This window comes from Rousettus aegyptiacus, unplaced genomic scaffold, assembly GCF_014176215.1.
Source record: "Rousettus aegyptiacus isolate mRouAeg1 unplaced genomic scaffold, mRouAeg1.p scaffold_m13_p_15, whole genome shotgun sequence".
NCBI classification, from domain to species: Eukaryota; Metazoa; Chordata; class Mammalia; order Chiroptera; family Pteropodidae; genus Rousettus; species Rousettus aegyptiacus.
The window spans coordinates 1274474-1298344 of record NW_023416290.1 but is presented as its reverse complement, the minus strand read 5'-3'; the positions used below and the strand labels follow the sequence as shown (position 1 = coordinate 1298344).

Sequence of the window (23871 nt, the reverse complement as noted above, 5' to 3'; positions counted from 1 at the left end):
TAACAATCATCCTCATGGGTGTGAAGGGGTAGTTGTTCTTAAAAGAGCATGTACTGATGACTAATAGAAATGTGTCAAAAAAACTAACAATTCATCATGTTCTCATGGTTATAGTAAGTTTGAAAATAAGCCCTTAAAATAATGAGCAGTGGATAGAGCAGTATTTTAGAGTCCCCAGACAAGTACAGGAAGTGGGCGAAGAGTAAAATTACGCACCACAAAAATCTCAGAGAGGAGCGCGTGTATTAAACGGAAGTAACACACCCAAGGAGCCCCAAGACACTGGAGAAGAGAGAGAATTAAGGAAGCAGGAAGTCAGTACTTACCTAAGCAAAACACTAAGCTGTATTTACTTATCTACTATAAACACTGAAGGGAATTTCCTCTTCGGTACATGACTATTACCTCTTGAGTGGATGTCTGAGAAAGTTCATGTGAGACTTTAATAATGGTTTTTGGTTTTATCTTTGTTCTCAAATTATGCCAAGAGTAGATGTTGGAGTCCAATGATCCAGCCGTGCTAGGGACATGCTCGCTGGACAAAAGCCAGATCGATTTTTATGGTAACAGACTTCGAAAGCGTTTATGTATGAATGAAAATCAGTTAACTTTCAAGAAGTATGAGTGTGTCGTGAATATGATAATTTCTATACAGTATAAGAATTTTGCTTGGATGTGGGAACACCGTACACAGAATAGAATGTGAACTGCTTTACTCTTATTTGAAATGCCTACTCTTAGACTAATTTTGGCTCAGCTTTTCGCCCCCAGCCCCCTCCTGCTTCCTCCTGTCCTCTGAGCACATTCGTGCAGTCGGTCACTTCAAGGAGATCCCTGCTCCCAGGCCCTGCGTGTGTGCGAGGAGGCAGCCCTAAGAAGCGGCCTCTAAGGATGAGATTCTGGATGTGGGCCACTTGCCAGTTCAGTGGCGATGAAGACACACCATGGGGACTCGGGGAGCATCGCAGTCACTGTCCTGCGGTAGCTGTGTGGCTGCTAAGATTTCCACGTCTGGTAACCGCAAGGACGTGTAAGGCACACGGAAGCTCGTGCTACATCTGGGCGTTCGAGAAGTACTGGACTTTCAGCAGATGCTGAGTCCAGATGCTGAGTCCCAGCAGGCCCTGGGGCAGTGAGTGTGCGCCGAGTGCTGGGTCAGGAGCCACGGACTACAAGACAGGACACGCTGGTCGCCGACATGTGGACATGCTACCCCAGTGTGGGACTCGGCTCTCGGAGGGGACCGTGGGAAACTCTGAGCTAGCTCCCGGGAGCTCGGAGAGGTGATAGCACCCGCTAACTGAAGGCGGGTCCACCTGAAGGTGGTCGGAGCGCTGGGGGAAGGGGGCGCAAGACAGGAAGAGCCTCCACGTGACCATGTTCCCTCCAGACACTTCTCATGTTCAAGAAAGGGCATTTAGGACATGGTTCCATAGTGTAGTGGTTAGCAGCGTCTGCTTTACATGTAGAAGGTCCTGGGTTCAGACCCCAGTGGAGCCACGGTCCATGGTCTGTGGCCACGCCACCCTGAACAAGCCTGATGTCTGATCTCGGACCCTAAGCAGGGTCCAGACTGGTTAGTACTTGGATGGGAGACCACCTAGGAAGACCAGGTGCTGCATAAATACTTAAAAAAATGAGGGATTGTAAGCCGACAAGGTCCTTGCAATCTGTGAGGTCAACCAAGGTTTGCCTCGCCTAAAAAATTTTTAAAAAGTGCTTTTTAAGTGTAAATTCTGTGCAGCTTTAAAAATATACCATATCCTAGATGCTGTGTATCTAGGAATATGGAGCTATACGATTTTACACTTTAAAAACTAAAAAAGGTGACTAAAACTTCCATGCTGATGCTTTTATCAAGGTTTATCTTTATGTAGAATCTGGAGAATCCATTTCCAGACACTTCAGAGAGGGACGCAATAATTTTAAATATTAAGTGATTGTTTTCAAATTCAATGGAATAATACTGAAAGCACATTCAAGTTAATTATAATAAGAATTCCTCCAGAAAAAAAAAAGGAGAAAACCATACATTAAAATGTATCTGTTGAGACTGGATTATTGGAATTAAAGTTAAGCAGAAATTAAGGCTTTCTGGCCAATAAAATAAACACATTTTTAAAAAAAATGCCATCTATAAAAATCTAGATACATTTTTATCTATCTTCCCATAGAGATCCAGGAAACGACAGATGAGTTAATAAGGAAAAATGAGCCAATATTAAGTTGTTAGCTAAGAATGATTTTCAAAGACATATTATAGGTTATTTTTTAAAGGATATTGGCCCCAAAATTAACAGGAAGAAGTAGACCGATTAGGCAGTGCCCTCTTTTGGAATGGTGGCAGTGAGCTATGCTACCCCAGGTCTACTGGCCTACATAACAGAGCAAATCGTTTACACAAGCATCCGTCTGTTTCATGAGCTGCATCTTAAGGCAAGGAACCGCCAATGATACAAAACACAAGTCATATCTTCGGATCTATTGTTAGTTACAGTAGGAAAAGATCAACACCAAACGCTATCATTTCAGGCCAGTGAAGGGATGGGGAACTTAATTCTCCTTAAAGTCTGCCAGGAGAAACACAAATCCACTATTATGCTGTCCTTTGATTTAGCGCTTTGAGAATCCAGCACTAAACTATAAAGCTTGGAAACAAAAAGTCGGCAGACACTTGTGAGGTATAATTTGAGAAAAGCAAGCCTTCTTCCCTACCCCAAAATATCTCCACAGCTAGTCTCCGATTCTGCAGCCCCTAATTAGATGTGCGTTCTTTTGGATCTTGAAGGACTTTTGGGGCGGGTAGGAGGTGGGGGTGGCGGGGAGACGGGGGGGGGGGTGGCGGGGAGGCGGGGGGTGGGGGTGGCGGGGAGGCGGGGGGGGGGGTCGGGGTGGCAGGGAGGCGGGGGGGGGGGGTCGGGGGGGGGGCGGGGGGTGGGGGTGGCGGGGAGGCGGGGGGGGGGGGGTGGCGGGGAGGCGGGGGGTCGGGGTGGCGGGGAGGCGGGGGGTCGGGGTGGCGGGGAGGCAGGGGAGGCGCCGCGGCTCCGCGCCTGTTCCTGGCGAACCAAAGCTGGAGCGTGTCCCCGAGAGGCAGCAGGGGCAGCGGGTCACCACGCTGTCGTCCATCCGAGGAAGAGAGAAGAAACAGGACCGGCCGCCCCACGGGTACATGCAGACGAGGAAAGAAGGGAACGAAATAGGGAATTCCAGGTCTCTGTCCGGCATCTGGGCGGGGTCTCATGGCGGGGACTGAACACAGGAAGCAGATTTGGGGTGCGGGCAGGGGCCGGCGAGTTCAGGTTTTGATGCGCAGCGTTAGCGATGCCTGGAGGACCGCAGCGGATGTTAAATCAGCAGCCGGAAGTATGAACTTGGGCTCAATACCCAGTTTTAAGTCAAGGGGCTCTGCGCTGGTGCGGGGGGTGGCAGTGAACCCGTGGAGCCCACTCCTGAGGCAGGGGGTAGAGGACGAGATGCCCGAGGCCTGAGGGACGCCGACTCTGGAGGCGCGGTCTGAGAGGAAACGGGGGGCACGGTCACATGGGACATGAAAGGGGGAAACGGTGAGGGCCACGAACAGAGCCAAGGCGGAATGGTGTCGTCACGCCGAAGGGGAGGTGCGAGGAGGACCCTCGAGGGCGCAGGACGCAGCTCACGCGGGGCCACCGCGAAGAAGCACCTCGCGATCTCGCCGCAGTGGCGGTGGAGGTTCACCGGCTGGGGTGGCGTCCCTGGTGCGAGGAGCGAGGGCCTGGTCGTCGGGTTTGCGGTTTGCGACTCTCTTACGAGCAAAAGAACAGGGTGTGACTTCTGAGGCGACGGCGGAAAAGGCAGTCCAGTTCCTCTCCGCTTTGGCGGCCAAGACGCTCCATCTGGAGCGCTGAGCCACCGAAATAGAAGTCCACCCTGCAGCTGTCGCCATCGGAGGCCACGCGGAGCAGCCGTGATAGGCGCTCTGGCCACCACTGCCAGCTGAAGTCCCAGCCCAAAGCCAGCATCAGCTACAGACAGGAGAGGGGCCTGGTCTGCAGGAGATTCCAGCTTTGGCCGCAGGGCCAACCTCAGCTTTCCAGTCTCTTTTCACGAAGCTCCGGATGTCATGACAAGCCCTTCCCACTGAGCACCGTCCCTGTTCCGGACCCACAGACCCCGAGGCCATAATAACATGGTTGTTTTAAGCTACTGAATGTTGCTGCAGTTAGTTAAACCGCTCTGAAACGTCACGGGAAGGAAGCACATCTCCAGGAGAAAAGATAAGAAAAGTTTATGACGTGACAATTCTTAAAGAACCTTAAATTACAAAGGAATTTTCCCAGCTCAGACTGTCATCTTTCCAAGTTTCAGTCACTGACGACACTTGAATCAGCTGTATCTCCCCATGTTCCCCAGAACTGACCAGAAGAGGGCCCCACTATAATTTCCTGTTACCTAATCTCCGAATCCTCTATCCTACCTGCTCTCTGAATCCTTGAGCGAGCACTTCTGCTAAAGGTAATCCTTCCCACGAATTCCTTTTGACAGTTCACTTGCTTTTTAAAATGAACATACGGCCATCTCACCAACACATACCTGTCGATTGACTTAACTCTAATGCAAATATCATTACTGGATTTTACAGCTGATTATTTCATTCTGCATCTTAATAAAATTCACCCTAACTTGCTGCTTTCAAAGAAACACATTGTGTGTACAGTCATCATAGAAAGTAGACAGCCTCGTCGCGTCTACGAAAACTGGCTTTCGTTAACAGAATGCTATTTTCGCTCTGATTACACCGTCTGAAGAAATATGTATTTCGAGAATGGCAGTGCTCACGCTCTGTGAGCGTCGAGCCAAGTTTCTATTCATTCAAACCATTTCCTAAGAATGGAAGAGGAAAGAGCGAGAGGCAGGGAGGTGCCCCCGTGGGAGGCTGCCTGTTAATTAGTAAACAAGTGCCACACACATATTGAGCCATGCAGCTGCTGTTCAAAAACAAAGTACATGGAGAGGTTTCAGCTATTTTCTGAAACTCTGCTCACTTACGCTTCCCCGGTGAAAGATGTTTTATTACCTGTGAGAACGGGGTGGAGGAGGGTGCAGCTGCTGGGGCGGCATCCCGGAGGCGGGCTGAAGGAGAGAACATTGGTGGCTCAGGGCTTGTCAGCGGAAACAGTAGAAACATATTCTTCTCCCCAGAAGGGCACAGTCACGCTTTATCTTTTTAGAACATTTGCAAATCGGAGTTGAGGACAGGACGTGGACGTGGATGGGGCGCGAGGTCGGTGACAGCTCCTGACACCAGGTGAGTTTCCAAGGGATGTTTGAACTCAGACATTTTAATCAAGCACTGTCAGGGACTCCAGGACTTGGACTTGTTGTCCAGGCCTTTGGCTCATGACCATGGCCCTGAGTGCATGGACTTTGCCTGCATATTCGGTAAGTATTTACTGAAAACATACTAAGAAACAAACTTTGTTCAATACGCTAAAACACAGCAATAGGGGGAAAATCAGATTAAAGTCTCTGCTCTGAGGGATTTACATTTACTGGGGAGAGAAAAACAAGAAGCAAATAAACAATAAGTATGATTTTTCAGATGGCAATAAGTATCACGAAGAAACCAAACTTGTGTGATAGTGCGTGACCTTGACACTCAGCACAAGGAAATCCCTCCGTGGCGCCAGGTTGGCTCCAGTGGGGTCTGACCTGTTGGAAGCCCTCTGGGATCATGGACTATTTAAATGCTAGGTCTGCAGAGACGAAGGCACCGCGGTCCCCATTGGACAGCAGCTCTGTCCCAGCCCCGCCTTGGCCACAAGCGGCTGTTTATGCCCAGAAGCAGGACTGGCATCCGATAGCTCCGAGCTGCCCTGCAATTACAGCCTTTCAGCAGACGTTGCTTGACTAAAATAACTGCTCTGCGCAAGCATGCCCTGGTCTGCGGCCCGCTGTGTGCTTTTCTTGACCGCCTTCGCATGCCGATATCAGATTCCGTTTGCCCTTGAGCCTCGCTCTCCTCCGGTCCCTACTGCCCTAACTGGACTCCCCGCTCGCTTCCTGCGACAAGGCGAGCTTGTCCAGCTCTCCCGGCCTAACTCCATCTCCTTGCGACTGAGATGGAACACCCTGCTCGCACGCCCCACGGTGACGACATGCCGACTGGGCCAGGCCTGTGCTTCCCCTGCGCCAGAGCCGGGACTTCTGCCGGCTTGCCCGTTCTCACAGAAGCTCCGGCAAATGCCTTTTAAATCCACACTATCTGGAATGTTTTGCCAACCGAGGCTAAGATGCTATGTTTTGAACTCTTGGTGGTAAAGGTCCTGAATAAGATATCTAAACTCTCGGCCTGTTAGTTGGCAGAGAGGAACTCAGCACCCCCAAAATATCAACCATTTAACAGGTATATTTATGTGCACGAGAATTCGAACTAAGAGAGGAAAGAGTTTGACTTGCTGAGCAGTAGTGAGTACTGGAGCTGTAACATCAGGTCGGGTCTGACCCGAAGTGGGTCCAGAGCCTGGCAGAGGCTCCGTTCAGCTGAAGTGACTCAAGAATAGAAACAAGGACCCTGAAGAAGTCTGGCTGCGTAAGGAAGAATGAAATGCAGGTAGATAGAGGGGCGCAGAGAAGGGGTATGGGGCTGCCTGAAAAGAAACAAGAAGTCCCTGGTCAGCATCTGTGGGGCCTGGCATAGCTTTGAGCACCGTGCTAGTCACGGGCTCCTCTCAAGACACAAAACACGCAGATGAGGTTCTTTGTTAATGGTCACGACACAGAAAACTCACATTTCGAACAGCTTCATCAGAACTTTAAACCTGGGGAGGAGACTGTCAGATCTTATTAGACCTCGCTTACCCATGTGGTTGTCAAAAAGCTTGCTCACAGGGACAAGTGTCATGGCTACGTCTTTCTCTTTTGTTCAGTTGTGCCCATGTTAATGGTTTTACCTGTTATTTCCTTGTGGGAATTTTTTAAGTCACTCGTCCACTTCATGGTTAGTTCAGTTAAAACTTAGCCCAGTTAACCTGCAAAGCCTCACAAGGCAGGAATGGGAGGAAGTGTCCTTTGATCTGGGGAATGTAATTCCTCCCCCCTCGCTTCCGTGTGACACCGTGTCAAGTCGAACACCATCGTTGATCCTTTTATTAAATGTTAGTAATGATAAAATTAATTCATATGCCGGGCCCCACAGAATGGAGGCTGCCCCAAAAGGGTTAAATTATATAATGGAAAAGTGAAATTATCAAGCGAGTAGAAAAAAATAAGGCAGATAAATGACATGATCTCGGGATAGGAAAGGTCTCATGAAGCAAAGAATAACAGCGGGTTTTATGCAGGGTCGATTGCTGTGTTATATGTAAATTACCTTTCCGTGAATACCCCAGTAAGGAAATGAATGATGAACCAACAGTAGAATTCCATTTTCGCACACACGAAAATACACCAGGATGATTTCGAGGAAAGACTGAAGACAGGGAATGTACGCAGTGGAGTCACTTGAAGCAAACTCCTGAGAGTATGAACATTACGAAGGCTGAGGCACAACAAAACACCATTCTTGTTCTAACCAGCCTGGCAACTTACACTTTTTGAACTTTCAACTCCTGCGTCAAAGCCTGGATAGACATCTGGACCTCCAGGTAGCACTCTAATTACTTTGAGGGACCCATGGATCAGGCTACCTGATTACCTCCTGAAGAATTCACGTATACTTCCACCAGACCTCCATCATCCAGACCACTGGGAGATGACCAGGCCTCCTGGGACCTATCTCCTGGACCACCTGGCATCCATCATCCTGCCTGCTACCCGACTGATAACTATTCTGGACCAGTCCCAGGCTTGAGAATGCAGGACTGATAATTCTCAAGAACGTGCTTTTTACCAAGTGCTTTTAGCCTTTCTTCCTTCTCCCAAACACCTCTGGGTTTTTGCCTAGCTCAACTTCCAGTGTTCAGACTCCAAGGTCCTGGGATGAATCTCTATCATTCATTTCTAGAAAACCTCCAGACTCTTGAGTTTGTTCAACGGCTTTGGCACAGTGAAGAAAGACAATTACATACTCGCACATGGCGCTATGGGAATGTGATAATAATGATGCAACAGCAATTTATCATGCGCCATGCAATTCTAGGCATTTTATTTGTAGAAACTCATTTGCTTTTTACGGCGACATCATATGGTAGCATTACATCAGTCTCCTGGTTGAGGCACAGCCAGATTAAGGAACTTGGCCAAACCTTCTAGCAACAGGCTTGACCGACCCAACTGTCACGGTGGGCACAGTACCTCAGGTTACCGTACTTCTGCGTGTGTTACATGCTACTGAGTTGGCTTTGACTCTGGTGACCCTGTAATGTGCACAATGTCCTACCCCCAACAGCCCTGCCCTGGAGACTCCTGCCTATGGCTTTTGTTATGAGGACGGTCCCTCTCATATTTGGTCTTCCTCTTTCCCTTCTGCCTTCTATTTTCCTCAGAATTATTGTCCTTTCCAAAGAACACTACCCTCTCCTGATGGGCCTGACGTAGGACAGCTTCGGTGTTGCCGTGTGTGCCTCCAGTGATGTTTCTGGCTTGATTCGCTCTCGGACCCACTTGTTTGTCCTCCTGGCTGTCCAGGGTGTCTTCAGAGTTCTCCTCCAACACCGTATTTTGGGTGAATGCTGTTTCCTTATTGGCCTTCTTCACTGTCTGACATCCACATCCCATCATAGGACCTGGGAATGGGAGGGTTTAAATGATCTTAGCCTCGGTCTCTAATGACACATCTTCGGTCTTGGTGATCTCTCTTAATTCTTCTATTGCTGCCCTTCTGAGTCTCAGCCTTCTCATGATTTCTTGGCTGCAGTCTCCATTTTAACGGATGACTGAACCAAGCGAAACAAAATCTGTAACAATTTTTGTCTTCATTGTCTATGTTAAAGGTGTGGATTTCTTCTGCAGTCATGATGATTTTTGTCTGGATGTTCTAATGCAGTTCTGCTTTGGCACTTTCTTCTTTGACTTTCATCGGAAGTTGTTTCAGATCATTGCCTCCATACTTTTAGGGGCCCATAAAAATGTTCAAAATTTAAAATCAGAAGAAAAACAAGAAAATGTTGAAGAAAACGTTTTGATGTACAATATCAATAAGTTCATCTTTATGTCAATTCAGTTATAAATGTAATTTTTAATATTATTTTATGGAAGAGGCCCACAAAAGTGAAAGCATGCAGGGCCCACGAATGTCTGAAGGTGGCCTTGTGCGGCAGGGCTGCATTTTGACCCCAGGTAATGTGACATCTAACCATAGGTTTCCTAGAAGATAACTTACCAATATGTTTCAAAAGGCCAAGATTATTCATTCCTTTACTTTTCAATGATTTAAACGTAGACAGTAAGGACATGAACAACAATTTATGAAAAGATATTTATTCATCATATTCTTCATTTGAAACAAACAAAAAATACGTGAGAATAAAAGGCTGGTTCGCTATTGGCTGTCCACTTAGGGGCCTCGGTGAATACGAGGAGCTTCTGAATGGAGCTGAACTGAGGAGTAAACTGAGGCCTCAGGAGAGCTAAACATGAAAATGAGTAGAGCAGGAAGTGGAAGGAAGCCTATATGCACTTGTAAGCATGTTCTTGAATTTATTTTTAAAGGAACTGGACCGGTGAGGAAAAGGTGAGGCAAGGGTTAGAGGCCCCAGTACTTGGTAAAAAAGAGATCGGCGAACACAGTCAGAGGACTCTGAAGCATTTTCATAACAAGAGAGACTGAGCATTTGAACATAGAGGCCTTAACGCTCATGAAGACCTTTGTCTTGAAAGCTCTGCTGGGCCAGTGAGAGATTTTAAGCAGTGGGGAGACATGCTCACATGCACATTTTAGAATAATCACTGTGAATACAGTGTGCCTGGCATCTAGGTATGGCATAGGAGGGTGGAAATGATACAATGGAGAGTAAAAGAATGTGCATTCACCCAGTTGAGAGATGTTTATTGAATCCTACGAATATTCACTGAGGGTCAGTGTTGCTTCTGGTACACAATTCTTTCAAAAGCTTAGTAACGATGGAAGAAGAAAAGAATGAAAAAGAGGTTTTAAAGTCAAGGGACAGTCTAAGACAGAAAAGACTTAAAACGCGATTATGCTGAGGAGTTGTAGCCAATAGAAGAGGTGAGGTTACAGATATAACGAGAAGGAGGTTGGGGGGCACAGAAGAGCAGACGGTGACGGGTTGCTTTGGGGAGGAGCAGGGCCACCCGGCCTGGAGACAGAAGGAAAACTAGTCAACTTGGGTGTGGCTATAGGTACTTTGTGGGGTTTGGGTGAGGGAGTTGAGAAGAAATTGTAGAAGTCCCTTTTACTGTGTCTCTAAAGTTATAAAGAAGCTCCTTATACATGGAGGCGACTGAAGTGTCCTACGGCAGATGATTGGCTAAAGAAGCTGTGGTACATAGATACAATGGACGATTACACAGCCATAAGAAGAGATGAAATGCTGCCTTTTGCGACAACATGGATGGACCTCGAGATAATCATGCCAAGTGAAATAAGCCAGACAGAAAAAGTTGAAAATCACATTATATCGCTTATATGTGGGATATAAACCTAAAAGCAACAAACGAACAGGACAAACAAACAGGGACTCGTGGACGTGGGCAATAGACTAGTGGTTACTAGAGGGTAGGAGGAGGGGGTAAAAAGGAGGTTGATGGGGTAAGAGGTCAAATATGTAGTGACAGAAAGAAATCTAACTACGAGAGATGAACACACAATGTAAACACACATATGCCTTACTGTTAAAAAGTACAGTTGAAACTTACTAGATTTCATTAACCAATGCACCATAAGAAAAAAATTAATTAAAAAAATAGTAAAATAAAGAAGCTCCTGGTATTATACTTTGACAAATTAAATGGAGGCCTGCCCTATCCCATCATTTGCATCTTTACTAACCAATCGGAATAGGTCCATAACAACCAATCAGAACACAAAATTCTGACCAATCGAGACAATGCAATTTGGACCAATCAAATTGTGCAAATTAGGATTCCTCATTTGCATAGTAATGGACCAATCAGGGACTAGGGTTGGAGCCTCCTCTATATAAGCAGCCTCCCTGTTGTCTCCGGGGAGCACGCCTTCCTTTTCTCCAGGGCTCGCGTGCCCAGTGGGCACACTGTTCCCCCGAAAAGTCTCTCCTTCCCCTTGCACCCCAGACTGGGAACTCCTGTTGGCCCTGGCTTGGTGGCTGCAGCTTTTTGTTAACAAGGTCACCTGGTGAGTAATGTAGTCACCGCTGACTTCCATATGCACAAAGAGAGGCGACAGGCCCGTCCTGACCGGCTGCGGTGTGGGCTAGGCGCTCTGACCCAGGTCCTGGCCTAGTGCTGGTGTCACCGCTGTGCTCGCGGGGGCGGGGCAGAGGTGGGCGACCACCACGGAGTGGGCGTCCTCGGCCAGCTGCAGTGGGCTCCCAAGCGCTCAGCCAGGTGGAGGAGCGTGCACTAACAGCCTACCTTTGCCGCAAAGCGTTCCACAGAGAGCCGCCCCTGCCCCGGGTCGTCGCTTGAGCTGAAGCTCTGTCCGCCCTAGCCGGGCACGTCAGCAGCACGCACCTCCCGCCCGGACTGGCCCCGCCCCAGGCCCCGCCCCCAGGCCGGGCCCCGCCCCCCGCTCCCATTGGCCGGCTCTCCGGTCCCGCGATCGGCCCGAAGACCCGGAGGAGCGGACTTTCCCACAGGCGTCGCCGGCGCCCTGGCTGCGCATGCTCCGGGACGCCGGATCCGGTCCGGAGTCGCGGCTCGGGGGCCGCGGCGCAGCGCGGGGTCGGCCGGCGGGGAGGCGCGCTCCCGGGTAGGGGGTGCGGGGCGGCGGGGGCGGCGTGCGCCGCGGCGGGTGCAGGCGGGCCGGTGTCGGCCGGCGGTTCCGAACAGCCGCGGGCGTCCTGGGCGGCGGGGCCGCGCCTGCGGCGAGATGGCGGTCCTGGGCGCCGAGGGCTGAGGCGCCGCCGCGGGCGACGCGCCGCCGCGAGGCCGCGGCAGCCGGTGAGGAGAGCGGCGCGCGGGCTGAGGGCGGGGGCGCGGGGCCGGGCGCGGGGCGCCGGGCGGGTCCCTCCGGGGCTGCCGGATCGGCCCGGGCGTGTGTGGGGCGGGGTCGCGGGTCCGCCCGAGTCGCCCTGGCACAGGCCCCGGCGATGAGACCCGAGCGGCGCCGAGCGTTGAGGTGACTGGGCGGCCGCGGCGGTGCAGCCTCCTCGCCGCCTTCTCCCCCTTCCCTGACACCGCTCCCGACCCGCCGGGTGGACTTCCTGCCCGGGCCGCCACTCGCCCCGCCGCGCGCCCCGGACCCGCGGCTGCGGTGCGCGCTGACTGCAGCTCGCGGCAAAACCCCACCTCCACCTCGCTGACCTGCTGGTCCCCGTGACCTTGCAGTTTCTACTAGTCCTTATCTCATCTGTGACTTGGACCGTCTCCTGTCGCGTCCTTTAAAATTTTTTTTCTGTAGTTTGCCCATTGCTTTTACATTCTTTAAAATAGGGTCAGGCAGCGCACGGTCCTTTCTCCACTCCGTGGATTTCGAGTGCAGCGTCCTTCGCGCTTGGGATTACATGAAACCTACATGACCAGAAAGAACAGTATCTATTATTTTGACACTTTCTTGCTCTTCCAAGATAACATTTTACAGAGGCTTGAGTGGCTTTCTTTTTCTATTTGGTAAGTTTTGTATCTTTTTGTGTAGCCTAATGTGCAAAAAAGATTTAAGTTTCTGCTTTAAAATACCATTGGGAATAGTAATGGAAAAGGGTCATGTTCAAAGTTATCTTCCCCTCTTCGGGCGTTCTCGCCTGAAGTACCTAGTGAGCAGTTGTGTACAGGTTTTTCACGAGTTCACGCTTATGTATAAATCCAGTTTATATGTTTCACTAAATCTGTGTGTTAAACAGGCAGAATGCATCTTTAAAAAGAGAAAGGCATTCTTTTATTTACATGGCATGTTTTTAACTATATAACCTAGTAAATTAGCCCTGACTGGAAATTATCATAGTTAATATTTTTTGAATTGAAAACTTAATGGCAAGGGTTGGGAGGTAGTCAGATTGAGAAGTGTAAAGTATGTGAAATAGCTATTTTAGATGTAGTTTATTAACATGTTCAAATAGTTCTTCCTACCACCTGGACTTTGGAAAGCCTGGCATGACAGCATGTCATGCCTGTTCGCCTCACGGAGTCTGGAATTTCTTTTACTACTTTGCGCAGTTATTAAGCATCTACTGCATGACTCTGCGGGGTGTCTTGGGCCATATCAAGATGAAAATGATAGCAGTTTCTGTCATCACAGACTAGTTAGGCAGACAGAACTGTACACAAATGCTTCATTCGTCTTTTAATAGTTAAGTGCGGGATTCATATTCAGGGGTGGTTAGAGCTCACATCTTGTTTGGCAATGTGAGGTTAGGGGGGTTAGTTGTAGAGCTGGCTTCTGAAATCTTTGTTTTGATGATGACAGGCTCCTCATTGGCTGGGTATGGTAATCCAGGAAGAGAGAAGGGACAGAGCACAGATTTCATGCATTTGGGGAGAGGCAAGTAATCACATAGGGATGGAACAATGTATTTGTACCAATAACAAGGGTGATAAAGCTTGAAGTAAAAATTGAACAGGATTATGATTGCTTTTAATGCCAGGCTAACGACCTTGGATTTAGTAGGTGGTGGGGGTCTTACAGATTTTTGAGTTGGGAATGTAACGATTAAAGCTTTGTTTTCAGAGGATCAATCTGGCAGTAGTGTGTGGTGTGAACTAAAGTAGAGAGAACCTGGAGGTAGAAAGACCTCTTGATTGCTGCAGTTGTAGGTGTGAGTGGCTGAGCTATAGCATTAACAATAGGAATAGAAAAGAGGAGGAAATGGATTAGACAGAATTGATGATGAGAGAGAAAATGAAGAAAGTAAAAATAACAAAGATTCTGATCCAGGTTGGGCGAGAGAATAGTGGCACTGTTTTGGGCAGCATCCATGGAAGCTTTATCTTTGGCGTGTGCGTATGTATGTGTGCTTGTAGCAGTTTTCAATCTTTTGAGGATTAGTAATCCTTGGCGAAATTAAAGAAATCTGGCCCAGAAAATTTCCAGGTGCACCTGCATTTTGTGGTTATAATTGTAGAGGAACCCATGGATCACGTGAAGCACATCCGTGGAAACCACGGGCTGGTGGGTTGGCCTGCACGTGCCTCTTAATTACTGGGGGGACTTCTATTTACTGATAAGAGCCCCTACTGTAGAGATACTATATATACACCCAGAGACAGTGTTTTATTAACACTTGTGGTTTACAGTGAGTTTTGACTAACTTATGTTTTTTGCTATAATATTACAGAAGTAGCCCAAGAGGTAAATGATTTGCCCTAAGTATTTCAATTAGCAGGTGGGTAAAGTAGAATCAGGAGTTGATGACAGTGATGGTTTCTCTCGTGTATAAAATGGATGCAGCTGACTTATCATCATTGGATATAGTTACTGCCTTGAAGTGGCCTCATCAGTGAGGACCAGACGATCCTGGGAAGGCCCCTCCGGTTAACCAGTTTTGTGATTTTGGGGACTTAATTTTTCATTGGCCTCTCTGTACCCTTCTCATTTTCCATGAGTGGAAGAGCTGGTGAGGCTGAGAAATGATTTGGATATATGGAGAGCAGACAGTAAGATCAGACTACTCTTTTATTTATTTATTTCCTTCGTATCTTTATTTGGATGGAGGAGGAGGAGTAAAGTAAGTGAAATAAGGAACTTTAAGAACTTTATTCTATATTCTTTTTTCAGGGATGCCCTACTTAAGAATACTCCTCTCCCCCATTCAGGAAGCCTTTATGAAATAAAAATTGAAACTTTGCAAAATAAATGAAGTGCTGGGGCCTAGTCAGTGAATTTTTTCATTGGATTAAGTAGCCAACTCTCCCTAGTATGGTTAAAGCATAATTTGATTAGTAAACAATTGACTTCTGCACTTACAGATTATCTTCCTGGTAGAGAACCAAAGAAAACTATTATCTTTTATAGTTCTAGGAACTTTGATTCCACAATTATTATTAAAAATATTGGGATCTTTTTTACTCTTCCTGTAAATATATGCTTACAACAAGCAGTGAAAAAACCAATAAATTGGCCTTTAAGTGGTGTATATATCTTGAAGTAACTAGTTACTGTTAGTGGAGGAAAAATGTCTAACGTAGTTGGTTTTCCTGTCTGCTGGCATTCAGAAGAGAGTCTGATTAGGAAAGCATTTATATTTTTTCATAATGCCTCTGTATACTTTATCATTAGATTCTCATGACAGCTGAGCAGTAGGTCAGGAGATAATCATTACTTTCTAGGTGAAGCCACCGAGGTCCAAAGTAAGGTAAAAGTTCCAGGGCGTATGGCTAGACAGAGGTTAAAATCGTACTAGAGCTGTAACCTGTATTTGTTCCTGGGCCAGTTCCTTTTTCCCACTGACTCTTGCGCAGTGGAAATGTAGCTGTGGCTGTCCATGAGGGGTCTCTGCACCTGCCTGGAGCCTGTAACACTCTTGTGCTGTGTAGATCTGAACTTGTCTTGAAATGGTAGCCTCATTGCAGTGGCTTTTGGTCGGCAACTGTGAAACTCATAACTATCAAAATATTCTGTCAAGGAAAAAGCGAAAGTTGATTTCTCATTTGAAAAAGTACATCAGTGAAAGGTAGGTGTTTCCTTTTGAAAACTTAGTTTTTCATTCAGATACTCTTGCAGATGAAGTTTGTTCTTTTATAAAAGCCTACTCTATGAAAATTTGTATTGTTGGAGAAAATAAATCAGATCTATTTCCAAAAGTATATCATGATGTTTCATGATTTTTTACCATTACATGAAACACTTTATCATTTAAAAAAAAAATTAGCAGTGAAAAAGTTTAGTATACACTCCAAATTCATGTTTAAACAACTTTTGGGGGAGCAAATTATGTAAACCTCTATGTCAGATAGTTCCTAATTTATGAAGAAGGCCGGTGTTTGTCTCAGCATTCCTTAGCCCTGCTCCTGGTTCGCAGCACACGTGGCGTGGCCACTGCATGCAGGCCTGTGTGAGGGGCTGGGGCGCGGCGGCCAGAGGACGCGCAGGGAGCCCACCCCGAGAGGGCATGGCCCTCATCTTCTGTGACAGTCGGGAGTCACAGGCACACCTTGGAGACATTGTGGGTTTGCTTGCAGACTACCGCAGTAAAGTGCGTTGTAATCTTTTTGCTGGTGGAGGGTCTTGCCTTCAATTTGTAAAGAAACACAGCTGTGAAGCTCAGTAAAGTGAAGCTCAGTATAAGGTCGGCCTGTAATTCTGCCCCTCTTTTTCTCTGGGTTTCAAAATAGTTACGCAGAAACACGAACCAGGTAAGCATTGTTTTGATTATTGCTTTGTAACAACCCTAAAACTAAGTGACTTAAGATACCTTTTTTTTTGCTCATAGTTTTGCTGTCCGAGGCTGGAGTCATATGAGCAGTCTTGGTAGTCCCTCTAATTGATGTGTTCAGGTCGGTGGATCTCTCTTTCTTGTACCGTAGTCTTGCTTGTACGCAGTCCACTTGCTCTCCCAATGGCCTTTCCAGTACTGCCAGCCTTGCACGGTGGCTGAGGGCTCCCAAGAGGGCAAGGGCAGAGCAGCCAGGCCTCCTTAAGCCATAGGCTTGGAACAGCATAGCATCATTTTTGCCATGTTCCTTTGGTTAAGACGAGTCACAGATCCGGCCTGGATTCAAGGGAAAGGGACTGGAGAAGTGTGTGAACCCCGGAGCCTGACAGCTGAGCATCACACCAAAACGGGGCTTCTGGGAAACTGGGAAGCTGAGACGTCAGCCGCCTGGTACCTCTACTGCTCCGAGTCTGGGCCCTCCTTAGGGAAATGTCAGGAATAAGGGGAAGCTCGTCCCATCCAGGAACAGGCAGGTTTCTCGATTGCTAGCTGGATTTTTCTCACTTTACCTTCATCGCTTGTCTTTATCTCCTGTCGCTTTATTTAGCTCTCAGTAGTTCTCTTCATTTTGTTTTTTAGTTCAAACTGAGTTCTGTGGCAGCTAGCTGGAATGAGGACAACGGGCGTTTCTTCGTTATGACGTGATAGCTTCTAGGGGGAGTGATGAATTGACAGGTCTCATTTTAAAGAATTTAGCTGTAACTTCGGAACACTTTTGAAATGTTTCATGTACACTCAAAAACGGGCCTCTGCACCCCAGTACAAATCTCTGCAAATTTCTGAAAATAGTGCATTGGCCATTGTGAGGAGTTCAGTGATTGAATGTGTTGAGAAACATGACTTACTCAAGTAGGGCAGGCGAGGACACAAAGCAGGGGACAGTCCCGTCACGGTGCTTCTCGGTGGCTCTCCCCCTCTCAGTTACTCGGGTAGTTTAAAAACGCACTAGCATTGGCAGGGTTGTAGGTGTGATAGCTTTTATTTAACTGAGAAAAATGGGTTCTTTTGATAGGTGCTCATTGTACCCATAATTATGATTAAATAGGGTGAGTGGAAGCAAACTATTGAGTCGTGACTCGAAGCGGGATACTATGGCCACGTGTGGGCCCCAGCTTGCCAACATGTCCTGCTGTTTGTATGTGCTCGGTTAGGGAGAGGAGGAGGATAGTTAAGTGAACCTGCTCTGTATACATTGAGACACACTTCACCTTAAAAGCAAGTAAACTAAAGGATTCTGTTACAGCTTAAGAATTAAAGGCATGCTGGCATATGGGTTTAGAGTGGTGGGTATAAAGTCTGTCAGTACAGTGTTGCCTCAGCTTTGTCTTTGGTAAAATGTAAGCAATATCTTTCTTATTGCATTTTTTAAAGGATTAATTGAAGTAAAATAGCAAGTGTGGTCTTTGGGACATAAGCATCTGTCAACCGTTCTTATTGCTCATAATTTCATATTCATAAGTTGAAAATATAAATAAGTCCACTGTTCCGTGAGCTGCTCATTTCCCAAGGACAGTCGTTTTGGCGTGAGCAGAGCTGCATATCAAATCTCACCTCTTAACTTAAACAGTAAGTTGCTCAAATGAATCTGAGAAAGACAGTGACTCGACACGGCCGAGCGGTGCTGCTTTGGCTGTGAAGGAGACACTGTGAACGCCAGCAGGAGATGCAGCACAGTGCACACCAGTGTTTGTCAGCACAGTCTCTGGGACGTTCGTTAATCGTGTGGATTAGCGAATACCCTTTGTGATCTGTGGTGTGGTCCTTGACAGTCGAACTCGGGAATTTTCATGTTTAACAAAAAGCTCAGATACACATTAGTTTGAGCGCTGCTGGTGGAAACAGTCTAATTGGGGGTTCTGGTGTTCCCCAGTGGGGTTCTTAGACCATTTCCTGAGCTACAGTTCATGAAGCACATATACATAACATGAATACACAAAGAGCTTAACATCTGAACCTTTCAGATGTTTAAAGAGGCTTAAGATAATTGCCAAGGACTTGATCCAGAGAAACTGGAAACCTGATACTGGGTGATTACAGTAAGGAGCAGGCAAGAGTGACCCTGCAAGAGGCCTGTCTGTCAGGCGCCTTGTTCAAAAAATTCCCTGTATGCCTGCAAAAGAATGACGACATTTCTTTAAAAAAAACCAAAAAACTACTGAAACAGTTAAGTTAGATGTTGTGATTAGCAGATAATCTGATTGCTTTTCGCTTTGCTAATATAAGCTACTCAAAAATAAAGATTCTGTCTGAAGTGTGTCTAACGGAGTTTGTGCTTCTGCGTGGAAAGCAGGTTGGTTGGGGGCCACCATCTTTCTCCTGTGGGGGAAAGCCATTGCTTAGCGTGAGGGCACTGACCTGGGAATCAATCATGAGAGAAGATTCAAATTTTAAATCAATTAGTAATAATAAAACCCAAAACTTGAAACTTATTTTCTGTAACTTTTGCTTAGGGCAGTGGTGGCGACAGTCCGTGTCTCTTAAACCGTCAGTCTTATGACCATATCTGTCATTGGAGTGACAGATCTGTAAATTGGGGCTGTTACTGGAAAAACTTAACCTATGTTTATAGCAAACATTTTTATCATGTTAGTACATTTTGTGGTAAAAAACACGCCAAACCCATGAGTCTGTCTAAATTTGAGTAGAAAAGATTAGTTGGCATTTGTTTGAGGAGCCTATTGTTTGTTTTCACTGACTGTGGCCAGTAAGTAGTTTTGGGAGAAAAACAATAAGATCATCTTTTTGTCCTGTGAGTTGTGAAATATGGTGTTGACATTTAAATGTGACTTCGCAGACTAGAAAGTACACACTGTACTCAGGAATTTCATGTTCCTAGGTTAAACGTTTTGTTAATAACTTGTTTTAAGCTTTTCTTTGTGATTAATTTTCCCTTAAAGTTTTGGCTATTTCAGAGCTTAGGCCTTCAGGTAAGACAGACCTTGATTTGAGTTCTGGCACTCATTTATTGGTGGAGTGAACCCGCTCAAGTTAATTTTAGATTAAGCTCTAGTTTTATATTTAAATGCATTCATATGTAAAGTGGTAATAATAATTCAGAGACCTATTGTGTGGTTTAAGCCTGGCATTTAGTATTCAGTAAATATTCACTAGGATGAATTCATAAAACCTTGTCATTGATGTTAGATGTATTTCAGAATTAATTTTTTTAGTGTTAGAAAGGTGATATGCTCCATATACTGTGTTATATAAACCCGAGCGAAGTCCAGGGTGGCATCCTGTATTTCCTTTGGCAAGTGCTTAAGTGTGAGTAAATAAGGGCAGAAAATAGCCACATTTTGCTGCTAAATGAACTCAGGTCAGTTCAGGTTTTGTCACTAAATGAAGTTATGGAGGAACTAAGTTTTTTGGGTTTTGGATTTGTGGATAAAAGATTGTGTTCCTGTATTTCTACTGTATTTTTATACTTGAGAAGAATCGCATTATTCTAAGAGTAAAATCTTAGCTGTTTAATTGATTGTGTTATTTAGGGAAGTTTTTGTGTATTTTGGATTCTAATATTTTCCTCTAAGAGTAAAGATACCTGGCGAAAGCTTATACATAGAAGCATGCTTTTAAATTCTTCGGAGGAGTATGTGTTAATAGTTAAGGCTTTGTTACTTGAGTAGCTTTAAAATAGCTTGAAGTTGTATATTTATAACAAAAACTTTAGCAGTAATATATTCCTCTCAGGTGCCTACATGTAATTTTGATCTGATCTTGCTGCAGATGTGGGGGTTCGCAGCACGGCCTTGTGACAGAAGTTCCTTTCTTAACCTACCGTTCTCTGTTTTATTGGGGGAAGATAGTGGAGTTTCTTTGCCTCAGATAATTGAGAGTGTAGCCGAGGTGGCAGTGGCGCTGGGAAGATGGGCACCTTCTGGGGTCCAGGGCCGAGACACAATTCTAGTTTCCTGGGGCTGGTGTTAAGACTTCTTTCCCCTTCTCCTCTGCATTTCACAGACAAGAAAACAGAGGTGACAGACACACAGATAATACAACTGAAGTTTGGACCAAACTAGGTCCGCTCTGAAAGCTGCTCTGTATCACATCACCCAAACAGACTCTTCTCATAGTCAAAATTAATTAGCACTTTGGATTTGAAGAGCTAGCAGACCTCCACGGCTACTGGGCTGCTCGGATGCTGGTCAATTGGAATCCTTAACGTATTCGGAAACAGTCAGGAAGTGTTTGGGGTGAACTTCGCACTCCCCTGGTGGCCAGTGCAGAGGGCCACCAGCCTCACCAGCGGGTCTGATGTTACGAAGCTTTGTGTCCCTGGGAAGGTGTCTCTCAGCCTCAGCTCTAGGCTTTCGTGTCTCTGCTTTCTGTTGCTTCATGAGACGGCAAATCCTGTGTATCTGAAGAATACCAAACGTTTGAAATTTTTGGATTCGAGGGAAAAAGTCTGGTAAGCCAGTATTGAAATGCCATACTTTGAAACAAATGACCAATTATTTATGGAAATGTTCATTTTGAAATGCGAGGTGGTGATAATATAATTATGTGCAGTTTGATCTTCGCAAGGGAAGAATCTTATGTTGCCGTGGATGTTTTTCCCAGAACACACGGCAATGCTTTGCGCATCAGCCCCGACTGCTCGCCTCGTCTTCGGCGCTGATGTGCTCGCACCTGTACACGTATTTTAAGATGACTTGTTCTTTCTCAGCCTAAGAAAAAGCATTTTCAGTGACTAGCTTAAAAGCCCGACAAAATCATCTGACTCTGAATCTTTAAGTAAAAAAATAAGAGAATAGTAGCATCTGATTGATGTGGCCGACTGCTAGTTTTAAGGCATGGGTTTAGCTCAGCATTTCTTAATTTATGTTCTGTTTTTACAGTGTATATGCAGTAAAAAAGCATTGGCTGTAAGCCCAAGAAATCTGGGTTTAAAATCCTGACTTTCACTACCTATGTGGCCCTGGGCATTTTCAGTTCCTGAAACCTAATTTTCCTCATTTGTTAGTAAGAATAATAAAGACTCTGAAGGGTGATCGTTAACACTAAAGGTGTTTTTTTTGGTAAGGCGATGGCAAATAATAGCCCAGTAAGTGGTCACTGATCCTCGTGCTATTTTTGGAATCAAACCTGATTCAGATTCCAGGTTTAAACTGGCCAGTCTTTCCGTGTCACTTAGACACCATGGAAGTGCAGTTGGTCCCAGATCTATTTATATAGTAACTTAAGTTTTAAGATGCTCATTGTTATTTGAATTTTATTTTCTTAATTGACATGCAGCGAAGGAGTGGGAAATCTGTTTCTACTGATAATCACTAAGGCATGTGGAAAAATTATCAAATGCAAAGATTTTTGCTTGAAAAGTTTTGATATTTTGCCATTGTAAACATAATGCTGAATATTATAAGAAATTGAGCAACTTATAGCAAATTAAAGATTATTCAATTCTCATTAGTGATACCATTTTGGCGCACCCGACATAAATAAATTTTAGTATCAATTCTTTTAAAACTGAAAAAAGCAATCCTCCCCCTAAATTAAGAATAATTATGGAGAATAAAGTTTGTGCGTGCTAAGTAAAAATATATTTCATTTCTATGACCTGAGGAGGAAGGGGGTGGTGCAGGCAGAGAAGGAAAGATTAGTGTGATAAAAGACAGTACTAGTGCCAAAGGCCTGTGTTTTTGTTTTTAGGATCGTAAGTGTTTAGCTTTAAAATTTGAATAGTTGTTGTTAAATTTAATGAATGTTTTTTCCTCACTCAGATTTTCCAGTAACGTCCAAACATTTTTGATAACCCTTACTTGCAATGAAGGAAAACGTTTATTTTTTTGGAAAGTTGATATAACGTATTATATTTTTAAAGGTGTATTTTACGGAGCAACAGCACCATCTTGTGGCCTTATAGAATAATGTTGCCAAAGTTATGTTTTCACAACTATAAACATAAATTGTTCTGATGTTGGCCGAGGGATCAGTCAAGTTTGTAATTGGACATTCTTACTGTAAATGGAGGTTAGGGAGTAGATAATAAAATTATTTGTGTACGAGGGTTGCAACTTTGTAAATAAAATGTATTGGAAGAAAATAATGGTATAAAAATGAAAAAACTGAGTTGGTACGATTATGGATGATTGCTGCTATTTCATATTTTCATGAAATTTGTGGTAACTTAAGTAATTCTAAGCTGGAAAATCTCAATGTGTTCTGTGCTCCGTTCCTTATTTACCAAGACTTCCCAGACGCAGGGACTTTGGACATTCTTGCCAGCCATTTAGCAAGGCAGGCTGCTTTTGTCTAGGACAGTGTTACCTGAGCTGGTGGCTCTTGGAGGAGTATTTTCTTTATGAATTTTTATACTTATTTTCATTTTGATGACTATTTTAAGCAACAAAAAATCAGTTTGAAAAATATGGAAATTCATTTAAAAGAGCACCTAAAACTAAATAATGCTCTTTGGTTTTAAGCCTCTTTGTTTCCAGATCTTGATGACACTGTGCCCTCCATTAGCAGACAGATATCGAAAATTTGTGGGCACCAGGCTTTGAAGGAGGCACGTGGTTACAGTGGTGAGGATTTGTCCTGTACTTTTGCAATTTACAGTTTGCAGTGAGAAAGATACAGCTATTTTGATGAACACAGAAGTTTGAAATCAGGGATTCTGTGTAAAAATAGAAGTAATTTATTGAGTGTTTACTATATGCCAGGCACCATGCAAAGTGCTTTTGATACCTTTTTTCAGTGTCAGTAATTTATTTTGGAATTTTGCTTTAACTTTGTGGGAGCAGTGCATGTGGATACTAAGTATTTGTGTCAGCCCTGAAACATCTCTGGAATAGTAGGTTTCCTTGCACAGGACACGTGGTTTAGATGTTGTGTGTCTGGTGGGCGCCTGCGGCTTGGTCTTGATAGCCAACCATGTTTCTACGGGGAATTTTGTACTGGGTTCTAAGCAGCCATCTTTCTCCCAGACTTTTAGAAAAGTCCACTTGATATGTAATCTGGGGATTAGTATGTGACTTCTAAATTATTTTTGAATGATTAGGGCTAGAGAATGTCCAAGTTTAATGAGCTTTTCCCTTGTTTATGCACTTTTGGCCATTTTATTTAATAAGTCAGATGAGCATTTTAGGCAACATTTAGGCTTTACTTTTGTATTGGACATTTTTGTATTGAACATTTTGGGGGAGGCTGTGGAGATGAAATCACATTGGTTAGGTGGACATGGACTTGAAGCTCAGAATTAAGGCAAAAATGAGAGAGGGTATACAGTACTTGTTCAGGATTTTCTTTGTAATTTAATTAAAATTTTCAGGTCTATGCTGTATAGCCCCCCCCCCCCCCCTTTAAACCTAAGCACCCTAACCAAGTCCACAGTACTGTTTTAGTAATTGTGAATCTTCATTTAACATTTATTGAGTATTTGGTAAAGGCTGAACACTAGGCTAGGGGCTGGAATTATAAAGATTAG

At 45.2% G+C, this 23871-nt stretch overlaps 1 protein-coding gene and 1 long non-coding RNA gene across 18 annotated transcripts in view; one reads left to right on the top strand and one right to left on the bottom strand.

Moving 5' to 3' along the window:
• Positions 1-3126: 3126 nt before the first annotated feature.
• Positions 3127-11620, bottom strand: LOC107514928. The gene is made up of 3 exons (XR_004954558.1): positions 11249-11620; positions 6838-9025; positions 3127-5109 (listed from the first exon to the last, which is right to left on the bottom strand). It is a non-coding gene; the product is annotated as an uncharacterized LOC107514928 (long non-coding RNA).
• WWP1 (WW domain containing E3 ubiquitin protein ligase 1) overlaps positions 11124-23871 on the top strand; it is a 63482-nt gene continuing 50734 nt past the window's right edge. For 6 of the 17 annotated variants that reach the window (XM_036232764.1, XM_036232763.1, XM_036232750.1 and 3 more), the window contains exon 1: positions 12694-20853. The gene's annotated coding sequence lies outside the window, so the exon portion shown is untranslated. The other 11 variants (XM_036232758.1, XM_036232751.1, XM_036232757.1 and 8 more) reach the window with 9 other exon arrangements.